Genomic DNA, 24,070 nt, shown 5'->3' with positions numbered 1-24,070 from the left:
AGGCATCCAGCCATCTGCCGGCCCCCTGCCGCCGGGTGATAGGCATATCCCCTCCTATCATGAGAGCACTCCTTCCGGAGGGAAGCCGGTCGGGTATCGGACATTACCCTTCCCCCCTCCCTCCTAATCTTTCTCTCTTCTATCATGGTGCCGGTCCACTGCCGCCTCCGCCTGCCGGCGCTAGCCGCCGGCACCCCATGTGACCTTCCTACTTCATAGGATGTTCCTATCTGAGGATTACCTAAGGAGACAGCCTGCCGGGGGCCGCCACCCCTTGCCGCCAACATCTCAGACAACCCTCCATCTTATGTACCCAGCTAGGTTCACCAACGCCGACAGCCTGCCGGCTGCCGGAGGCCACCACCCTGCCGGAAACCTGCCGCCATGCCGGCGGTCGCCCTTATAGGTGTCTCCTACCTCTCTGCTGCTCAGTGTGTAGCCTTAGATGGATTCACCCCGCCGGACCGGCCACCGGCTTGCCAGCGACGCTCCTGTGGCTTCCATGGACAAGCACCCCTCCCCCCGGCTGCCAGCCCCGTGCCGGCAGTCGACCTAATACAGCCGTATAGCCAGACTACTCTTTCTTTGGTATTTCATACCTTAAGGACAGTGGCTGGGGTGTACGGTTGTACAGTACAATATTTCCAGCATACTCTGTGCTTCTCAGTGCAGTCTCTTGCCGGGACCTACCCAAATATAAGGGGGTTTTATCCTATTTTCCCCCTTCTTTTCTCTAGGTTCTGAATGATTTCAGACCCTCTCCACTCTGTAGACAATTCCTTTATAGGGAAGCCTAAGTTTGGCTCCCCCACAGGGATACCATTCCCTCCCCTAGAACCTCAGGTCCTAAGGAATTGTCGGCAGAAAAGGTCACGGTAACTGGCTGGACGGGACTCACAAGTATGTGTCTTCCTACTTCCCTTCTAGCTCACCTATCCTGAGCTCACATAAAAACCAATTCTACAGATTAGTGAATCTTAATTTTAAGAGTAATGTAAGCTTTAACTCTGTCTTTCATGTACTCATGATCTCTTTCTTTTACAGGAGGAGAACCTGAAGTGTGAGAGCTCCTTCTGCGGAGTTCGCCGCCCGGACTTCTACGGGCATAAGGCGTGCCGGACCCACGCCCCCTGTGCAGCGAAAAAGGGCAACCTTAAATATTGGGATCCGCAGTCCTGCTCAACCTGCAAAGGCCTCCTTGATGAGGCGTTCGACAACCCTCCATCCGCGGAGGCCAGGGACAAAGCTCGAGAGAAACTGTGCAAGTGGGTGTGCGGTTTCTAGAAGAACGCCACCGGGCCTTATCTCCCTAACGAGAAGATGAGGGCCTTGCTTTTCCCTAAAGCTCTATCGGACTCTGTGATCCCCCAGGATCAGATCCCCGGTGTCCAACTTACTGTTGAACCCGAAAAGTGTTATCTCGACAAAGTGGAGAAGATGTCGGAAGTCTCCGACAACAAGAAGAGAACCCTCATGGGTGAGGATCTGGAGGAAGAAGAGGATCAGGTGGAGTTCCCGGATTCGGAGGACGAGGTCGCCCAAACACCTCCAGTAACCCCCGTTGTGGTCGAGGAGCCACTCCCCTCTACCTCCGGCACCTCGCTGCCCATGCTACCAGCCACTGGAGATGCCATCCAGGTGCTGGTGGCACTGATGGACGAAAGGCTCTGAAAGAATCAAGAGGAGCTCAAACGTCATTTTATGGGATTGAAGCAACCGAAAAAGATTTCGGTTAAGGATCTTCCCCCCTGCTTGGAGTCTAACCCCTGGAGGTACGCCGAGCATATGCCAATTACAACTGGCAAAATCTTTATCAATGATCGGCTTGGGTCCATCCTCTTGGAAGAGGTGGAGTTCTTCCCCAGCTTTGAGCCTTACCCGGACTGTTACGTCCGGCTCAGGTCCAAACCGGCCTCCAAGGAAGAGACCGAACCCAAAGAAGTGATCGTGTTCGATCACTCGAAAGCCCAAGCCATGCTGGCAAAGTGTCTCAAGAGTCGTGTTTTTACCAACTCTAAAATGCTAGTATTGAGCAAGAAGCACCCGTCCTTTCTTGCCCCCCCTACTGCGACCTTTCCCTTTGTTGCAAAGGCATTCCATGTGGTCATGAAGGCGGTGGAGGAAGGAAAGCCCTGCCCTACCTTGGAGGAGTGTAGGCCTCTCTCCCTCGCCCTTCCCCCGACGACAGATTCTGGAAAGATATCCAGTTCACTTTTACGGTCGGGGAACTGGAACCTGACGCGGCTGGCCGTCAGTTCAATGAGGATCTTCCAAAGCTGAACGACCACCTTCTTTGTCAGGAGCAGGAGACCAAGGAGAGACTAGCCGCCTCTCTGTCTCACCAAATTCAGCTGGAGGTCATGGCCGGGGACGTTAGGGTCCCAGATTTGTATATGGTTCTCGTGAAGACCCACCTAGTGACCGTGATGAAGGACTTGTACAGCTTCATCAAGGCCCGGAGAGCCTGCATAGAATTCGTGTTTGCCAACGCGGCAGTGAAACACGAACCCCGGAAGCTAATCTCCTCCAACATCTGGGGCAAGCATTTCTTCCCAACAGCTCTGGTGAAAGAGATCGTGGACAAAGCCGCCTCTGAGAATCGGAACCTTCTTAACAAATGGGGAATGTCCCGCAAAAGGAAATCCTCTCAGGAAGAAGGCCCTCAACCTAAGAGGAAATCCTCCAAACCACGACCCCAGCAGCGTCAACCCAAACGCCAGTTTCCGGCTCCCACTACTCCCCAAGTGGTTACACAACCACAACAGACCTTTCAGTTGGTCCCCCAGCCGGTGGTGTCCTAATCACCGGTCTTCACCCCTGCCTATGAACGACCATCCACTACCTTTCGTCCCAGAGGTAGAGGCTCCGGCAGAGATTCCTCTCGCCGCCCCTCCAGGGGCAGGGGAGGAAGGGGAGCTAGCGGCCGAGTTGGCAAACTCTCGGGAAACCAGAAGCAATGAAGGGCTTCCGGTGGGAGGAAGACTCCGCCACTTTCAGGATCATTGGACCTTCGATCCTTGGGCACACAGCATCATCAAGAAGGGACTAGGTTGGAGCTGGATGCAACCACTGCCAACTTTCAACCAATTCTTCCAGCCTTCAACCCCCATCTTGGAAGAATATGTCCTAGAACTCTTGAACAAGAAGGTGATCAAGAGGCTAAAGTCCACCAGGTTCCAAGGAAGACTATTTTGTGTTCCAAAGAAGAACTCAGACAAACTCAGAGTCATTCTCGACTTGTCCCCCCTCAACAAGTTCATTGCGAACAACAAATTCAAGATGCTGACCCTTCAACAAATAAGAGCCCTACTGCCTCACAAGGCCTACACGGTCTCAATAGACCTGGGGGATGCCTAGTGGCACATCCCAATGAACCACCATGCTTCGTCCTACCTAGGATTCCGGCTCCAACGAAGAAGCTACATCTTCAGAGCCATGCCCTTCGGGCTCAACATGGCTCCGAGAATCTTCACGAAGCTAGAAGACACAATCGTCCACCAGCTACGCCTTCAGGGCATCCAAGTGATGGCCTACCTCGACGACTGGCTGGTCTGGTCGACATCGCCAGAAGAATGTTTGAGAGCTTGCAGCAAAGTGACCCAGTTCCTGGAACATCTGGGTTTCAAAATAAACACCAAGAAGTCTCGCCTCGCTCCAGCTCAGAAGTTCCAATGGTTAGGAATCCATTGGGATCTTCAGTCACACCGCCTTTCCATCCCACTGAAGAAAAGGAAAGAAATAGCAGGGTCTGTCAGAAGACTTCTCAAATCCAAACAGATCTCAAGACGGCAGCAGGAGCAAGTTCCCAGCTCCCAACAGTTCGCCTCAATGACAAACCCAGTGGTATGACCACAGCTAAAGGATGCCTCAGGAGTCTGGAGACGAAACGCATCCGTCGCTCAAAGAGATCTCAAAAGACCCCTACCGAACAGGCTTCGCTCCCTTCTAAGCCCGTGGTCAGAAGCAAGGACCTTGAAAAGATCCATCCCTCTCCAACCTCCGCCTCCATCGCTCAACATCCATACGGACGCTTCTCTGGAGGGTTGGGGGGTCACTCCCATCAACGGCAAGTTCAAGGAACATGGTCTCCCCCATTCAAGACGTTTCACATCAACATCTTGGAGGCCATGGCGGTTCTTCTCACCCTGAAGAAATTATCCCCGCGTCCCTCGATACATATCCATCTAACTCTGGACAGCTCGGTAGTAGTCAGATGTCTCAACAGTCAGGGCTCGAGATCACCCCACATAAATCAGGTGCTATTACCCATCTTCCGCCTGGCGGACAGGAAGGAGTGGCACCCATCTGCAGTTCACCTACAAGGATTCCGCAACGTGACGGCGGACGCTCTATCAAGGACAAGCCCCATAGAGTCGGAATGGTCTCTAGACGCAAGATCGTTCTCCTTCATCTCTCGTCAAGTCCCGGAACTACAGATCGACCTCTTCGCAACGAGCGACAACAAGCAACTTCCTCGATATGTGGCCCCTTACGAGGACCCCAAAGCGGAAGCAGTGGACGCCATGTCCCTGGACTGGAACAGATGGTCCAAGATTTACCTGTTCCCTCCACCTAACCTTCTGCTGAAAGTCCTCTCCAAACTGAGAACCTTCAAAAGGACAGCAGCCTTAGTGGCTCCCAAGTGGCCCCGGAGCAACTGGTTCCCCTAGTCCTGGAGCTACAGCCCAAGCTGATCCCCCTGCCAGGCCCAGTTCTCTCCCAACAGGTGCAGAAGTCGACTGTCTTCGCTTCATCAAAGAAAGTCAAGGACCTTCATCTCATGATTTTCTCTCCCTAGCCGTGACGAAGAGGTTTGGGATCTCGAAGAAAAGTTTGGACTTCCTAGAGGAATACAAAACAAAGTCTACCAGAAGGCAATATGAATCATCCTGGAAGAAGTGGGTATCCTTCGTCAAGGCAAAAAACCCTACGGAAATCTCCAGATTTTTGCATGTCCTTCTTTATTCACCTTCATGGACAAGGCTTAGCAGTCAATACGATTTCCACCTGCTAATCGGCCTTGACTAGACCACTTCTGTACGCCTTCCAAATAGATTTATCCAGCGAAATCTTCAATAAACTTCCGAAGGCGTGCGCTAGACTCCGTCCAGCACCTCCACCGAGACCCATCACCTGGTCCCTGGATAAGGTGCTCCATTTTGCCTCTAACTTGGACAACGAATCTTGCCCTCTGAAAGACTTGACTCAAAAAGTGATCTTCCTTTTTCCTCTCGCCTCGGCAGCCCGAGTCAGTGAAATAGTGGCATTATCAAGAGAAGAGGGCCAGATACAGTTCGCCGACACAGGGGAACCTACCCTCTTCCCTGACCCCACGTTTCTCGCTAAAAATGAACTTCCCACCAAAAGATGGGGCCCTTGGAGAATCTGCCCCCTGAAGGAAGATGTCTCGCTATGCCCAGTGGAGAGTCTTAAGGTCCATCTTCAAAGAACTTCAGACTTTGGCGGAGGACAACTCTTTAAAGGGGAAACTTCGGGTAGTGACCTGTTACTAAAACAACTAAGAGCGAAAATCACCTACTTCATTCGCAGAGCGGATCCTGACAGTACACCCGCAGGTCATGATCCTAGGAAAGTCGCCTCTTCCAGGGGTGGGGATGGTGTCGGGAGACAAGGCCAATGACCAATGTGACATCCGGCCAGGCCAATGATCCCCCCATCTGGGTCTGAAAAGGGTATTTCTTTGTAGGAGTGGCTGGGCACGGTTTTCGCTCTTTAACCCTCTTGGAAGTAAGAGAAGCTTCTATGGCCTCCGCACAGGAGGCAACAACGTCTTTTTTTCAAGGTAAGGTGTCTGTATTAGAAGCTCATATCCTTAGAATCCTTACCCAGCCTTCCGTCTCTCTTTTTATCATATCCCATTCTTTCATTTTATTCTAACGAAAGATCCTACCCACTGAACCTTTATTAATTTCATCCGATCCTTACATCCCAACCACGTGTGTCATTTGCTCCTAACTATGATAACCTCGCCCTATGACAGTGTTAATTTCCTTGCAATAGCGTTTCAAGTATGTAAATTATGCACTTAGTATTTATTTCTGCTTAAAAGTTATAAACACACGACTTCGTGTTCTCAGCCTATAGAAGTATATTGCGTAAGTAACTGGTTAATAACTTAATTTTTGGGCTCAAGCCATGACGTCCTGATGGAAGGTTCCTTCAGTAGCTTCCTGAGGGTATATATGACTACAGTAGTTATTCCCAGAGAATTAACTAAAGGTTTCACAGAATTCTAAATTCTGGCGCGAGTACCCGTAAGGTTTCCCTTTAGGATATCGTATAATAACAAGGGACGTATGCTTGACATAGCTATCTGCACCCCACATAGCGTTTACGCTTCGAGGGGGAAGTGTGGCAAGTTATGGGAGGAGCCGTTACACTACTCTCCTCCTCCGTTACTGTTACGGTACTCGGCGACATCATATCCGGTCGCCATGTTGGCTGCCAAAGCGCGCCTTCCTCATTCCTTCTCATGTAGCGTATATGACTAGGTGCTTTTTTCCCAGTTTTCGCTAAGTGATCCATAATGTCGCAATCTTCTGCCTCGCTTTCTTCTGGAAAGTTGAATACCATATTCTTGTATTGTATAAATGAGCTCTAGCCGTAAAGTAACGTCTTTTTATCTTAAGATACCGTGTCTTGTGGCGGAGCTGTGCCTTGACCGGAGGCGTCATCCATGACGCTGTTGTTCGCCTCGCATGCTTTATTTAGTCAGACTGAACAACCTTCCCGGTCTCTTAACTAATTATCACCATTAGTTATTTAGTCTTCATTGCTAGGAATTAGTTATATTATGCCGATTGTATTCGTTTCGGCAAGTGTAGGTAGCCGATTCTCATGCTAGCTTGCTAGCCTAGCCCCTAAGCTCGATAGCCTAGGCGTTTTCGTTTACTTTCATGCATGATATAATAAGTGTTCCTAGTGTTAAATTACGAAATGAAGATATAGGCATTTATACATATAAGATTCAGTGATTAAACATATGTTTTCGCCTTCTAGGAAGTATATAAGGGGTTTCGGTGATCTTGGTAGTCGACTCCCTTGCCCCTAACCTAACGCTAGGGCTCTTGTATACTTTCTCACCTCCCCAGTTACCTTACCCAAGGTAATCTCCTCCCTCTGAGGTTGCCTAGGCTACATCCTAGCCCTCCTTACCTTGAATCGTATTCGAGTAAGGTTAGGCTAGGTTTTTCTTTCCCCGCTCCTAGCCATAGTACATGCGCTTTGAGTTTGGGACAGAACCTCAGAGTACTAGTCGTTCACCCCGAGCTACCCCATTAGGAGAATGAACTCTCCTTCTGGTTCCTGCTGGTAGGCGAAGGTGGCGGGGGGGGGGCCTCTGCCCTTCCCCCTAGTCCACACCTGGTTGGGTTACGACCCTTCCTCCCTGTGGTCTAGCGACCTGTCCTACCCCTGTCTTTCCTGGTTTGGGGACTTGCTCCCCTAGCCTAGGTTAAGCAGACCAAGGGATTCTGTTTCTTTATAGTTTAGGACGGTACATCAGTGCTGTACCTTCTCTGTGCTAACCTACCCTAGCCTGGAGAATGAATTCTTCCTACACCTGGGATAGTGCTAGCCCTGAAATAGAACCCCCCCCCCCTGGGGGCTACGCCTCCTCCTACACTCCTCCTCAGGACCCTTGCCCCTCCCCACTCTGTCCTTTTGTGTTGGCCTAGCCATCACACCTCTGTCCGCCGTCCTACATCTCCACCGCATGCTGGCGGGTTGTGGGTTCGGCTCGGTCCTTTCGTTGGTTAGTCCAGACTGCTACGCTTCCCGCATATAGTCGAACTATGGGATAGCATACGTCAGGTCGGTCTGCTGGCGGAAGGCCTCCCTATCTTAGAGTGTTCCTCGGTCCTCCCTTGGGCCGCCACCCGCAACTCTAGCCGGCTGCCAGCTCTGTTGCGGCTGGATGAAAGGTTGCTACCCTCTCCCTTTCATTTGAACACTCTTTCCGGAGGAAGACGAGGTCTGGGTATTGAGTTACTGCCCTTCCCTCTTTCTCCTCCTATCCTTTCTCTCTTTCTACCAGTGCTGGTCCACTGCCGCCTCTACGCTGCCGGAAACAGCTGTCAGTGTAAACCGTTATCCTCTCTGTCTCATTGATTGACGTCAGTGTTGGAATACCTTCGGCGGTTGCTTGCTGGCTGCCGGGGGCTGCCGACTTGCCGGCAATCTGCCATCACCCAGAGGTTTCGCCCTATCTCTGCCGCATAGACTGATGGCTGGGAAAGGTTTCCCCTCGATGGAGATTTGCCGGCGCGCTTCCGGCATGCCGTCATGCTGCCGGGGCTGCCTAATCATTTTACTTCAGTGGACTGTCACTTTTCCCCTTCCGGCCCGGTGCTGGCAGTGACTATCGTATAGCTATATACAATAGCCAGTACATTTATGGTATGGTACATACCCTAGACTGTAAACTATGGTGTATAGTTGTGCAGTAAACTCTTCAAGCATACTCTGTGCATCCATGCACAGCCCCTTGTTTCTCTCCCTTTTCTTCTATGCTGAATGAACTCAGTTTCCCCCCCTCTCACCATGGCTAATTGCCCGGAGGAAGTCTAAGCTTCGCTTTATCCAATGTGGATATTTCTTCTTCCTCTCTAGGCTCCTGAGGAGCCCTTAGAATTAGTTATGGCGTGAGGTCACGACAATTGACTGGGCGGGATGCACAAGTGTGTGTCTTTTCTGCTTCTTTCTAGCTTACCTATCCTAAGCTTACACTTGAAAGGAATCTTATATTATAAGTTTGTATAACTTTAATGCTACTCTAAGATTACTTTAAGTCAGTGTAATTGACTTCCGCAGACTCATTTGCCTCTTTCTTTTACAGGAGGAGTACCTACGGTGTGAAAGCGCCTTCTGCAGCGTTTGACGCCCGGATTTCTACGGCCACCTGGCGTGCCGAACCCACGCCAGCTATTCCATCTCCCAAGGGACTCTACGTTATTGGGACCCGCGGGTTTGCACTGTTTGCAAAGACCTGCTCCATTAGGCGTTCGAGCAGGAACATCGCCCGAGAGAAACTGCGCAAATGGGTGCGTGGTTTCCAAAAGAACGCCACGGGGCCCTATCTTCCAAATGAGAAAATGAGAGCTTTGCTCTTTCCAAAGGCGTCTGCAGATACCGTCATTCCCAAGGCTTAGATCCCCTGCGTCCAACTGACAGTTGAATCGGACGTTTCGGACACACTTCAAGAATTCCATCTTGATGAGGTGGAACGAATGTCAGAAGTGTCGGACACCACCGAAAGGACCCTGAGGGCCGAGGGTCAAGAGGAAGAGGAGCATGTGGAGACTCCCGACTCCCGAGAGCGAGGTCACCCGCGCCCCTCTGTTTATTCCATTGCTGTATCGGAATCCATCCCCTCTACTTCTTCCACTCCTGTGCCCGCAGTAGTGGCTAACCAGGATAGCCTCCAGGCCTTGGTGGCACTCCTGGATGAGAGGTTCCGTCAGGGATACACGGACCTTAAGAGGGAGATCCTCCATCTGTCGAAACAGACGACGAAGAAGATCAGTGTTAAGGATCTTCCCCTATGCTCAGTGACCAACCCCTGGAGGCATGCAGAACACATGCCCATCACGAGTGGATGGATTTTCATCAATGATAAACTAGGGGCAGTTCCCCTTGAAGAAGTGGAGTTTTGGCCTAGTTTCGAAGCTTACCCGGACTGCTACATCCGTCTCAAGTCCGAGTCAGTCTCCAAGGAGGATACCGAGCCTAAGGAGGTCATTGTCTTCGACCACGCTAAGGCTCAAGCTCTTCTAGCCAACTGCCTTAAGAGCAAGGGCTACACCAACTCCAAGGTGCCGGCCCTAAGCAAGAAACACCCATCCTTTCTTGCTCCTGCCACCATGGTCTTCCCCTTTGCTGAAAAGTCCCTGCTGGCAGTGTTGAAGGCGGTGGAGGAAGGGAAACCCTGCCCTACATTGGAGGAATGTAGGCCCCTCTCCCTCGCCTTCCCTCCCGACGACAGGATCTGGAAAGACATCCAGTTATCTTTCTCAGTAGGAAAGTTGGAGGCTGACGTCGCAGGATGGCAGTTTAATGAGAACCTCCCCAAGCTCTCCGAGTACCTTCTGCGTTGGGAGCAGGATACAAAAGAGAAGCTGCCTGCCTCCCTGTCTCATCAAATGCAGTTTGAGACAATGGCCGGGGACACTCGGGTCCCAGGCTTCTACATGGTTCTTGCTAAGTCCCATCTCGCCACCTTGACGAAGGACTTCTACAGCTTCATCAAGGCCCGGAGAGCCTGTAGAGAATTCGTGTTTGCGGATGCCACCGTCAAACACGAACCCCGGAAACTGATTTCCTCCAACATTTGGGGGAAAGATCTCTTCCCTAACGACCTCGTGAAAGAGATCGTTGACAGAACCGCCACTGAGAACCGGAACCTTCTCAACAAGTGGGGCATGTCAAGAAAGAGGAAATCTTCTCAGAATGAGGGCCCCCAACCTAAGAAGAAATCAAACAAGCCCCAACCGCAGGAGCGTCAGGCTAAACGCCAGTTTCCGGCACCCGCTACTCCCCAGTTGGTGGCTCAGCCACAACAGACATTTCAGCTGGTCCCTCAGCCGGTGGTGGCTCAGTCACCAGTCTTCACACCAGCCTACGAAAGGCAGTCTACTACCTTTCGTCCCAAAGGTAGAGGCTCCGGCAGTGACTCCTCTCGACATCCATGTAGAGGGAGAGGAGGAAAGGGAGCAGGTGGCCGAGGTGGAAAACCCTCGGGAAACCAGAAGCAATGAAATGCTTCCGGTGGGAGGAAGACTCCGCCACTTTCAGGATCATTGGACCTTCAATCCTTAGGTTCACAGCATCATCAAGAATGGACTAGGGTGGAGCTGGGTAACACCACCTCCAACCTTCCACCAATTCTTCCAACACTCCCCCCCCCCCCCCCCGTCCTGGAATAATACGTCCTAGAACTCTTGAACAAGAAGGTGATCAAGAGGCTAAAGTCCACCAGGTTCCAGGGAAGACTATTCTGTGTTCCCAAGAAGGACTCCGACAAACTCCGAGTCATTCTGGACTTGTCCCCTCTCAACAAGTTCATAGCGAACAACAAATTCAAGATGTTAACTCTTCAACATATAAGAGCCCTACTACCTCGCAAGGCATACACAGTCTCAATAGACTTGGCGGACGTCTACTGGCACATTCCAATGAATCGCCAGGCCTCCTCCTACCTAGGATTCAGGCTTCAGAAAAGGCAGTATGCTTTCAGAGCCATGCCCTTTGGACTCAACATGACCCAGTTCCTGGAACATCTGGGCTTCAAAATTAACACCAAAAAACCTCGACTGTCTCCAGCTCAGAAGTTTCAATGGCTAGGAATCCATTGGAACCTTCAGTCACACCGTCTTTCTATCCCTCTAAAGATAAGGAAGGAAATAGCAGGATCTGTCAAGAGACACCTAAAATCCAAACGGATTTCAAGACAACAACAGGAACAGGTGCTCGGCTCCCTCCAGTTCGCCTCAGTGACAGACCCAGTGCTACGAGCACAGCTAAAAGATGTATCGGGAGTCTGGAGAAGATACGCATCCATCGCTCGAAGAGATCTCAAGAGACCTCTGCCAACCAGGCTTCGCTCACTCCTAAAGCCATGGTCAGAGGCAAAGAACCTGAGAAGATCAGTTCCCCTTCATCCACCGCCTCCGTCGGTCGTTATCCACATGGATGCTTCGCTAGAAGCATGGGAGGGGTGTCACTTCCATCAACGACAAGTTCAAGGAACATGGTCTCCCCTATTCAAGATGTTTCACATCAACATCGTGGAGGCCATGGCGGTACTTCTTACTCTGAAGAGGCTGTCTCCACGTCCCTCAATCCACATCCGCCTATCTCTGGACAGCGTCGTTGTGATCAGATGTCTCAACCATCAGGGCTCAAGATCGCCCCAACTCCACCAAGTGTTACTGCCCATCTTCCGCCTAGTGGACAAGAAAAGATGGCACCTCTGGGCAGTTCACCTACAAGGATTCCGCAATGTGATGGCGGACGCTCTATCGAGGACAACCCCAATAGAGTCTGAATGGTCCCTAAATGCAGACTCATTCTCCTTCATCTCCCGTCAAGTCCCGGAACTGCAAATCGACATCCTTCCGATGAGTGACAACAAACAACTTCCTCTTTACGTGGCCCCATACAAGGACCCCAGAGCGGAAGCGGTGGACACCATGTCCCTGGATTGGAACAGATGGTCCAAGATTTACCTGTTCCCTCCACCCAACCTTCAGCTGAAAGTCCTCACCAAGCTGAGAACCTTCCAAGGAACAGCAGCCCAAGTGGCACCCAAGTGGCCCCGGAGCAACTGGTTCCCTCTAATCTTGGAGTTACAACCCAAGCTGATTCTTCTGCCGGACCCAGTTCTCTCCCTGCAGGTTCAGAAGTCGACTGTCTTCGCTTCATTAAGGAAAACCTGAGACCTTCATCTCATGATTTTCTCTCCCTAGCCGTGACGAAGAGGTTTGGAATCTCGAAGAAATGTTTGGACTTCCTAGAGGAATACAAAATTTACCAGAAGGCAATACGAATCATCCTGGAAGAAATGGGTGTCCTTCGTCAATGCTAAAAATCCTACAGAAATCTCTATAGACTTTTGTCTGTCCTTCTTTATTCACCTTCATGGACAAGGTTTGGCAGCCAACACGATTTTCACTTGCAAATCGGCCTTGACAAGACCATTACTTTATGCCTTCCAGATAGACCTGTCTAATGACATCTTTAACAAGCTGCCAAAGGCATGTGCTAGACTCCGTCCTGCACCTCCACCGAGACCCATCTCCTGGTCTCTTGATAAGGTGCTCCATTTTGCCTCAAGTCTGGACAATGAGTCTTGCCCTCTGAAAGATTTGACTCAAAAAGTGATTTTCCTTTTTGCTCTCGCCTCGAGAGCCCGAGTCAGTGAAATTGTGGCTTTATCTAGAGAAGAGGGCCAGATACAGTTCGCTGAGACAGGCGAACTTACCCTCTTCCCTGACCCAACGTTTCTCGCCAAGAATGATCTTCCCACCAAAAGGTGGGGCCCCTGGAGAATCTGCCCTCTGAAGGAAGATGTCTCTCTATGCCCAGTGGAGAGTCTAAAGGTCTATCTTCGAAGAACTTCAGACTTCGGCGGAGGACAGCTCTTTAAAGGAGAAACATCGGGATCTGATTTGTCACTCAAACAACTAAGGGCGAAGATCACCTACTTTATTCACAGAGCGGATCCTGAAAGTACACCCGCAGGTCATGATCCCAGGAAAGTCGCCTCTTCCCTGAACTTTTTCCAGGCAATGGATTTCGAACGTCTTCGATCTTTCACGGGCTGGAAATCATCAAGAGTGTTTTTCAAACACTACGCGAAGCAGGTGCACGAACTTAAACGTTACTTGGTGGCAGCAGGTAGTGTGTTAAAACCTGCTGCTTAGTGCTGCGCAGAACAGTGAATTATTCGGGACTCAAACTCCATGGGTGCCTGTGTTGACCCTAGTGCGAAACATAGTGATTTTAAGTGCCACCTTGTGACACTAGGGACTGTTCTTCTACAAAGGTGAAGTAACATAGACAGAAACACGTGTGCCACATGTTTTTAACATGAAGTGTATATAAGACTTTCTAGAAAGGCTTTATAGTTCCCCTGGAACTTATGTGTGTAATGGCAAGTTCTTCCTTTTTAGATTCCACACCCACGCCTTCTGATGTCTTTAGTCTATGTTTCTAATTGCATTCCAATTGAAATTTACTTTTCATGTTAATTCTTATTCTATTGAATGAAATAGAATTTTGTTACCCTGTGCGTCTCATTTCGCCCTCACACATGAAATAAAAACACTGGTAGAGAATTTTTATTACCTTATTATTTGAATATTATTAAATTCAATGTTATGATATTGCTTCTTCTTGATGCATACTCACCTAGACCAAGGCAATTTGTTCCAACACAATTGTACTTACTTTCTTCGATCTGTCCATGAGACCGGCCAGATCTCTGACAATAGGTGAGTTCCTTTATCAAGTAACTTCAAGATGTTCCTTACGTCCAAATAGGACTTCCCTGCCAAGGGGTCAGGAAGCGATAACATGGTATATGCTTATCTGAAGTGACATGTAACGGAGATATCACAGGTCTCTGTGGTCATCAGACCAAAGGAATATTGTTTAGAAGTCGAAGGCACTACAAAAGTAAAAAAATTCACGATACATTAATTCTCTGGTACATTTCCATCAGGACGTCATGGCTTGAGCCCAAAAAACGGATTTTGAGCTAAGCGAAAAATCTATTTTTGGGTGAGATAGCCATGACGTCCTGATGAACCCGCCCTTGTTCTCTAATCCGGCCTGTCAGGCCCCTCCCAATCTCATTGTATCATGGAGGCTGGCATATACACCGGAAGGAATGAGGAAGGCGCGCTTTGGCAGCCAACATGGCGACTGGATATGATGTCGCCGAGTACCATAACTGTAACGGAGGAGGAGAGTTTTGTAACGGCTCCTCCCATAACTTGCCACACTTCCCCCTCGAAGCGTAAACGCTATGTGGGGTGCAGATAGCTATGTGGCGTGTCAAGCATACGTCCCGTTATTATACGATATCCTAAAGGGAAACCTTACGGGTACTCGCGCCAGAAGTTAGAATTCTGTGAAACCTTTAGTTAATTCTCTGGGAATATCTACTGTAGTCATATATACCCTTAGGAAGCTACTGAAGGAACTTTCCATCAGGACGTCATGGCTATCTCACCCACAAATAGATTTTTCGCTTCGCTCAAAATCCGTTTTATTTTCCCTTTCCCGAGAATGAGATTGTGTTTGATGAAGTCGTCCACTATCTGTCCAACTCCACATGAAACACCTTGGGGCTAATTTCACCAAGAATAACATTTTCTGTTGCGTCCCCTTGTGCATATTTCAGTTAAGATAGTATTTTGTAATTTTGTCTTTACGTTCATGCCCTAAGTCCATAACCAAGGCCAGACTCCTGTGGCGTAATACACTGGTGACCTTCCCAGGATCCACTAAGATAGTCATTTCAAGTTATTGCGATTAGAGTAACAACTTTCACCCTTTCTGTCTTTAGCAACGAGATGAACCTTAATTTCCTTTAAAGTAAATTCTATTATCACTGGAGTTGGAACCGTGGAAGAAAAACAGCCAAGGAAAATTCATATTTAATGTAAAAATCTCATGTTTTTATTGTGTGCTCATTTGTGCAGTGAAGTCTCTATTTAAAACACGCGGTAAGCTTCAATTTCATTCAGCAAAACAGCCAACCATATTTCATGAATTTGCATTTTGTTTGTTTTGAGCTGCGGTTATCACAGTCGTTAGGATTTATGACATTTATTATATATTAAGTGCGTGTACTTTAGTGTTAAAAAATGAATGAAATTTAAGAAATTTTACGAAGCGTAATAGGCTAAGCACGTGTAAATTTCAAGCAGAGCCACCTCAGATAACTCCGCCCACAGCCATTTTTCCGAATGAAGGGTTTGTTGTTATCGTTAGTTTAGTTTTTTATTTACGCAATTCTACGCAACGATAGCGCAGACCTGAGATTTTGGCCAAGTTATTGCCCGTTGGTAAATGGTTCATGCACATAGCAATCGCTCATTTGTGTGCATGAAATGAATCATGTAGCATTTGATTTTCAGTGTAAAGAAACAGGCTGGTTTGTTATCGAAACTCTAGGCATACGATTCACGTAAACGTTTTTACAGCAGTGAGTGTCTAATTTCTGTGTTGAATAGCGGTAAAGGAATGTTGCATCCCTTGTTATCTGGATTTTGCAATATTTAGTGCCTTATTTCGATTTTTTTAATATCTCGTGGGATATGCATACGTAAATTATTTGAAAGGAATAATTTTCATACGATTGTGTTAGAATTGTTAAACTAAAGATAAAGGATTTAAGATATAATCATTCTGATAAAGATTTGGGAGGTGTAATTCCTTAATTCACTCTTGTTATAGGGAAAATTTATAAGGGGTTGATTATTCTTTGTGAAGCAAAACGTTAGCTTAGTGACATTGTTTGGTATTAATCAATTTATTTTACTTTTAGGTATAAATTCAAACTTTCCTAAGTCGCAGAGTTTTAAGTGGTCGTATTGTAAAGATGCACACACACACACACACACACACACACTCATTTACAAACAAACCCATTACTAGTACATGTTTAGTGAACAGGATCAGCCATCACTGTGATTCCTATTTTATGTCTAGTGTTCAGGATCAACCATCGCTGTGATTCCTATTTTATGTCTCGTGTAAAGGATCACCCATCACTGTATTCCTATTTTATATCTAGTGTGCAGGGTCACCTATCGCATTGATTTCTGGTGCTCACCTATTGCCATGATCCCTGTTTTATAGGTATTGTTTAATTTTTTGTAAAGCTAACCTATCGGTGATAGTTCTTGTCCGAGAGATATTTTTTCAGCCATTTTGTATTCTGCCCAGGTCCATCTTTATTCTTTCTTCTCTGCGACTCTTGCTAGGGCTAAAGCATCTTTCTCATTCGTGTAATTTCTTGCATAGTCAATAACGTACCTTGAGCTGTTGAGTTTGATCTGGTCTCTGTCTCCATAGGGCATTAGCAAAATGACTGCTGCTGAGATCCAGGAGTTTGTGGTCTTGGCAGAATGACAAAGCTATGAATATGACGCATTGCAGGTTGTAAGATTATGTGCGGGAACTCATGAAAGAGGCCAATGCCCAGAGAAGAGTCGAACAAGAAGAGTTCTTGAGAGAGAGAGAGAGAGAGAGAGAGAGAGAGAGAGAGAGAGAGAGAGAGAGAGAGCATGGATTAAAATGCAGGATGAAAGAGAGAGTGTATGAATTAAAGATGCAGGAACAGGACGCAACACTTGCTCCTCAGTAGGACAACAAGGAACTGCAAGGTGGCTTAATGAAGTGAAGTCCGTATTTCAGATGTGTGATGTAGATGAGGATATGAAGGCCCTACTACTATCAAAGCGTATGGTGGGGAAAGAAAAGACTGCTCATTCTGTGCACAAAAAATTACTCACTATGTCCAAGTAGATCCTCAGCTTTCGCTCCGGCTGCCCTCTCAATCTCTATTTGAGAAGCACCTAAAAGGCAACCTGCTGTTGGGGAGATCACCGTGGCTCTGCCTAAGGATGACAGCACTCCGCAATTGGCCTGAGCATTGAAGGATACCAGTGCAGATGTTTCGCTAATCTTGTGGCACCAGGTTCCTATCAGTGCCAAAGTCCAGCAGGACAATCACATAATAGTCCAGTGGATCAAAGGAGTCACCAAGGACCTCCCTACAGTGGAGTTGAAGGTAACCAAACCCAAACTCAGCAAGAGGTGCAGACTAGGGGTAGTGAGCGATCTCGGACATAAGGGCTATGATTTGCTCTTGGGTCAAGACCTCTTGAAATGTGTTCAATTCGCACCACTCTGGTGCACGAAGACAGCCGAGCCGGAGCTTGAAACTGTGGAGACACCATCTTCAGAAAACAAATGGGGAAATAGCTTGGTTAAGTAAGGAGGCCCAAGAGTCTTCCTCCTCCAGCCGTGTTTCTGAGCCTCGTACCCGAGAATTCTATTTGGATGAAGCCATGCTGCTTACCACCACAGAGGATAGAGCTACCCCAGTCACCAGCCCAGAAGTCTCAGAGGATGCTGAAAGGGAAGCATCCATCACCCCGGAGAGCCTAAGGAACCAGACCGAGCTCATCAGATTTCAGCTGTTGGACGAGACGCTGAAAAAATACAGGGAAGCTGCCCATTCGGACGAAGCAGAAATGAATAATTTCTGTAAGGTTTAATTCCTGCTGAAGAATGAGGTGCTCCTCAGAATCACTCGAGGCCCTCACGATCCCACTGAGGCCTTGCGCCAGTAAGTAGTTTTCCCTCAGAACCTCCGGTTGTCGGTGTTATGCATGGCCCATGATGGACTGGGAGGACACTTTAGTGTGAAGTGCACTACCCAGCTGATCCAGCGTCAGATCTTTAGGCCAGGCGTGCAGAAGAGTGTTAAGGCTTATGTAACCTCCTGCTATCCTTGCCAAGTTGCCAGTAACCCAAACCAAGTAGTGCCAAGGGCTCCTCTTCAACCCATCCCATCCACAGTTATTCCTTTTCGGGGTGTGTTGGTTGATTATGTAGGTCCCCTACCCTGGAGTAAGCACAGAAATCGTTTCTTACTTGCAATAATCGGTCGTTTCATGCATTACCTCGAAGCCGTGCTGACTACAGTAGGTGTGCCAATGCCAGCCATGGTATCAGAGGTCTGACACAATTCTTTTGTAGGTTTGGTTTTCCAACCACAGTTCAGTCAGATAAGGGCACTCACTTAATGACAAGGGATTTTAAGTCAGCAAAGGAATACCATGGTATCCACCACCAGACCTCTACTGCATATCATCCAGAGAGCCAGGGACTCGGGGAGCATTCCCACCAAATGCTGAAAAATAATCTTGAAGAAGTTAGGGGAGATTGACTACCCCGATTGGGAGGAGAACTTGCCTTATTACTTGTTCACCCTCCGCCAGGCACGCTCAGAAACCACAGGGTACAGCCCTTTTTCGTTGCTGTACACCCTCTCCATGCTTAGGCCCCTAGACTTATTATATGAACCCTGGGACCCCTCCAAGGCCTCTTGGTTGGAAGAGCTGCCAAATATACAGGCTAAGTTACGAGCTGCCTGGGAAATTACCTAGCTTCGGAGGCAAAGTTACAAGGTATCACAAAAAGTCAAGAGGATCGTGAAACCCAAGATCAAAGTTTTGAAGTGGGAGACTAAGTTCTGATCCTCTGCCCAGGAGAGTTGAGACCATTGAGCACAAAATTCATTGGCCCCCACAAGATTCTAGTGAAGAACGGTAAATTAAATTACCTTTGGGATTGCAGCATAAGACAGGCCAAGTGACTCCATATTAACCTACTTGAGCCCTATCAACAGAGGGCCAATGTGGTGGGAACTGTTACCCAGATCCACTCACCTGAGAGCAACTCCTAGGTTCTAGGCAACTTTACGCTGGTCACGCCTGCCTTAGAGGCTGCTAGAGGAGTATCATCAAGAAACTTCTGCTACAGTACCCACAGGTAGTGCAAGACACACTAGGTCACACCCAGCTCTTGGAGCACAAGATTGACTTGCTCAATCACATTATTGGTGACCACTAGAGGACTCATTCACTCCTGCCATGCCCCTCACTGTTGTGCCCTACTATTTGATGATGAAGCCCACCAAACCTGACTCTTCCACACATGCAGCCTCAATAAAACTGCCACCCTTCGCCAGTGGAGAAGCATTCCCCTGGTTTCGGTGTGCCGCAGTTTCGCAAAAAGGCGTGACTTGCTCAGTCGTTACAGCAGACTATGTCCTCGTGGCGATTCCCGAGGACACGTTCCCAGAAATCTCTGTTTGGCTTTGCGAACAAGGGGACACCCCAATAGCGTACAATCCCCTCAAAACATACCTCCTGGAGCAGTAATCACCATGGCTAGCCACCTGTATAGCCAAACTTTTTCAGGTCTCTCAACAGCCGTTCGTGGACCAAAAGGCTTTGCTCACCCTCAAAGAAATGACCAGTATTGATTGCCTGCAACCTGCCGCAGACGGCTTTCTTCATGAAGTGAATCTACTTTGTTCCCTATGGGTATGGCACCTACCTGAACCTGTACGCTCTGCCACCCCTGATGTAGATATTTTGCCCATGAACGACCTGATGACCAAAGTAGACGCCCTTATGGACAGACACTTCACCACCTTCAAGACTTCCTTCAGTGCTTCAACTCCTGACAAAAAGGACAACTATTCAACATCGACCAAAGCTGACGTGAATGTAGTAGAACACAGACACCCACCCCGTGACATGCCAGAGCAGTGACAAAGCTACCCACCACCCACATATACCACTCCTCGCTTACGCCCCAACCAACGACCTCTACAGCCACTTACTGACGCTCATCAGCCGCAGCTATGCTACTACTACTCCAGATTCGGGACTGCTGCGAAGAAATGTGTGAACAGCTGTCATTGGCCAAAAACACCTATAAGTAGCCCATTGCTTGTGGCAGTGGCCTCTCCTGTCACTAACCTTTTCTCTTTACCTGATGCGTGTACAGGTATGTGATATTTAGTAGACACTGGTGCTTGCCTTTTTCTTCTGCCAAGGCCACTCTCCAGGTAACGACGTAGTCTGTCCAAGACTGCCGATGTCCATCTGGTAGCTGCCAATGGATCTATGATACCTACCCGTAATCATGTGATTTTTATTAGAAACTGGTGCTTGCCGTTCTCTTCTGCCGAGGCCACTCTTCAGAACATGACGTAGTCTGTCTAAGACTGCCGACATCTGCCTGGTAGCTGTCAACAGATCTGTGATACCCATCCACAGTTATGAAACCCTTACATTATCGTTTGGAAGTGCCAAATATAATCGGAAGTTTCTCAATGCTGAGGTCTCATTGCCAATCCTTAGGGCAGATTTCCTTTCACATTTCCACCTCCTGGTTGATGTCACTCATCGAAGATTATTCAACGTAAACTCATACTTCTCTACACCTCTTCAACCCGCCCCCTCTGACCTTGCTCTTCACATCAGTACAACCATGGATGCCTGCAGCCACCTCCACACCGTACCTTAAAGTTTTCCGTCTAGACCTTAGTCAAATGCCCACAGTTCCCGCCAAACACAGTACTTATCACCATATCAAGACAACGAGGGCCCCCAGTGTTCGTCAGATTCAGGCGTCTGGCACCAGAGTTTGGCAGCTGCTAAACAAATGTTCACCGAAATGGAAAAATAAGATGGCTCTCTGTGTCTGTGTGGGGATGATAAGCAGCTGAACATGCCAACAGAACCGGATCACTACCCCCTCCCAAACATCGCTGATGTGACCTCCTACTTGCACAAAGTGAAGGTTTACTCCTCGCTCGACCTCCTGAAGTGATATTATCAGAGGCCCATGAGCCTAGAAGACATCCCCAAGACCGCCATCACCACTCCTTCGGTACATAAATCTTCAATTACTCCTGTTTTGGCCTTCGTAAAGCTGGGGCCACTTTTCAATGCTTCATGTATGGCATCTTAGGGGACCTCCCCTTCTGTGTATGTTACCTGGATGACATACTTGTTCTCTTCCTCCAAAGAGGAACGCCTGTCACCTATGCATTGTGCTTGTCCACCTACAACAGAATGGCCCTTTAGTCTGGTACGACAAGTGTACCTTCAGCGCCAACGAAGTAGCAGCCATTCAGAACTTGGGCATGATCAACTATTATCACCATTTCCTGCCAGCCATCACTGCCATTTTTGCCCTCCTTAACGCCTCTCTCAAGGGAAAGCCAAAAGTCCTGAAGTGGGGTCCCCTTCAAAAAGTGGCCTTCTGCTACGCAAAGAATGCCCTATCCGCTGCTGCTGCTCTCACTTTTTCCATGCCCTCTCCTTCTCTCCACTGATGCCAGTAACATTGCTATTGGTGCAGTACTTGAGCAGGTGTTCAACAGCTCACCCCGTCCTTTTGGCCTTCTTCAGGAGAAAACTGTCCAAGGCGGAATCCGTTTACTCTACCTTCAACCGTGAATTGCTGTTGGTGCATTTGGCTGTCCGTCCCTTTCGTCACTTCTTAGAAGGTATGCACTTCATCATTCGCATGGACCACATGCCTCTGGTGCATGCCTTCACTCGACTTTCCGACGCCTGGTCCACCCGTCAATGCCAACATCTCTCCGCCATGGCTGAATACAATTGTACCCTTCAACATGTTCCTCAGAAAATAAATCCCATTGCTGGTACCGTGTCAAGAAACACTTTGGCCGCCATTCACCTAGAATTGGATTACAATGCCTTGGCAGAAGCCCAAAAAACAGATCCATAATACCAAGCATGTAGGACATCCTGCATATCCCTCAGATGGGAAGACGTCCCCTCGACGACTCCAACTCCACCCTCCTCTTTGACGTCAGTACTGGTAGACCTAAGCCATGGTTACGTGTTCCTATGCGCTAACGGGTGTTTGATTTCATTCACTGCCTTTCACATTCCTCACGCCAATCTACTGCACAGCTACTGAAGACGAATTTCATTTGGCACGGCATTACTAAGGTTGCTAAGGACTGAGTCGCGCCTGTACTTCATGCCAAACTTCAAAAGTACATTGACACACGAATTCAGGAATGGGCACCTTTTATCAACGTCAGTGTCATTTTGCTCACATTCACGTCAACGTAGTATGTCCCTTACCCACTTCACAAGGACATCGTTACCTGTTTACCATCACTGGCCACTCCACTTGTTGGCCTCAAGCAATTCCCATAGAAACTGCAATGTCCGCCTCGTGTACATCTGCCTTACTCTCAGGGTGGATACTGAGATTTGGTATCCCTGAGCATATTACTTCTGACAGGGGTACCACTTTTACCTCTCAATTGTGGACATCATTAGCAAATCTCCTGGGCCTCACCCTACATCAGACAACCGCCTACAACCCTGCAGCCAACGGAATGGTTGAACGTTTTTACCACACCCTCAAAGAAGCTTTGATGTCCTGATGCAATAACTCCAACTGGTTTGCTCAGCTTCCCTGGGTTCTCATTGGACTTATGAGCACTCCTAAAATAAACTTGGATGTCTCAGCAGCTGAAATAGTGTATGGTGACCTATTGGTCGTCCCTACCAAATTTTTTCTGTATCGCACGTTTTCCTGTGCAACAACACTAACAAACCACCGCTGATGCCTCCTTAAACGGGCCCTTTCCACGGGATCCATCGAACAATGAAGGCCATTCGTACTCAACATTTGTGGCAAAGAAGACTTGGTCTCCGTTGATCTCCACAAATGTGTGTACCTACTGCAAGATGACACGCCTACAGTACGCCTCTCAAGAGCAGGGCACCCCATTTCACATGTATGTCTTTTTTTAGGGGGGATATTCTCTTTTTTAATGTATAACTTGCTCTACACCTCAATATTAATAGAACTGGTTTAAGCCTTTCTTTTCATGAATTGATTTGTTTGAATATCTGTGCCTTCTTCCTCTGAAACTCTTGTATACAAGTTTGCTGTCTGTTGAAATAAAGTTAGTTGCATTCACCTCGCCTCTCAGTTATAACCTAACTGCTCACTCGCACAATATTATTGCTATCATTTGTTACTTTCATGGGTTATTTTCTACTTTTATTTTCCATTTCCTTTACTGATGGGGCTCTATGGCTTGTGGTGTTCTTTTTCAATTAGATTTGCAGCTTAAGCTTTTGATGATAATAATAATATTATGGGGATACATCAAGAGCAAAATTTGCGTCCAGATGATACATATGGCATGAGCTATGGGATTGTTTAGTGAACTATGATTTTTTTCAATTAAATTTTTTAGAAATTAGTTTTTCACGTCTATTTAGGTGATGTTGATTAGATTAAATATACTTTATTCCACAATACTCATTTAAATAATAATTTATTTGGCTAAAGTTAATTAGCCTTACAGCGAAAATCTAAAAGTGGTCGTTATTAGGCCTACTTATTACTTGCTTTGACAAGTTCCTTAATTAGACGGTGCAAAAGCAAAAATCTGAAATCGATTCCACTATCTTCCCGTAAAAAAAAAAAAAAAAAACGTTCACCAATATCTTGTCCTGTACACTTAGGTTTTTTACCTTTACTGCCACTCACCTCCAGACTACTAGTTTTCTTTCGTTTGACAATGAATTAACCCTATATTTTTTTTTCTCCCAGCCTTCCTGTGCTGCTCGCACTCTGTTTCAAATAATTCTCTTTGGACTTGAGAATATAGTCTCAATTGACCAGCGCCTCCTAGAGTCGTGTCCAATTTTTCCACTTCTCAAGCCAGTGTTTAAGTGGTAAAATATCATGCCATTTTTTTTTTTTTTTTTTTTTATTTCCGGTGCTTACAGAAAACGGGGAATATTGTTTTATTTTGGTCAACTGTTTAGACCACTATTAATTGGAATTACACAAATTTCTTTAAAAACATATAAAATTTGAACTTCAAATTATTAATAATTATTCTAAGCGTGTTAGATATTGTTTTTTTTTAAGTAAATATATATGGCTA

This window comes from Palaemon carinicauda, chromosome 2 (assembly GCF_036898095.1).
Source record: "Palaemon carinicauda isolate YSFRI2023 chromosome 2, ASM3689809v2, whole genome shotgun sequence".
In the NCBI taxonomy this organism is placed as follows: Eukaryota; Metazoa; Arthropoda; class Malacostraca; order Decapoda; family Palaemonidae; genus Palaemon; species Palaemon carinicauda.
This window is presented reverse-complemented; position numbering follows the sequence as displayed.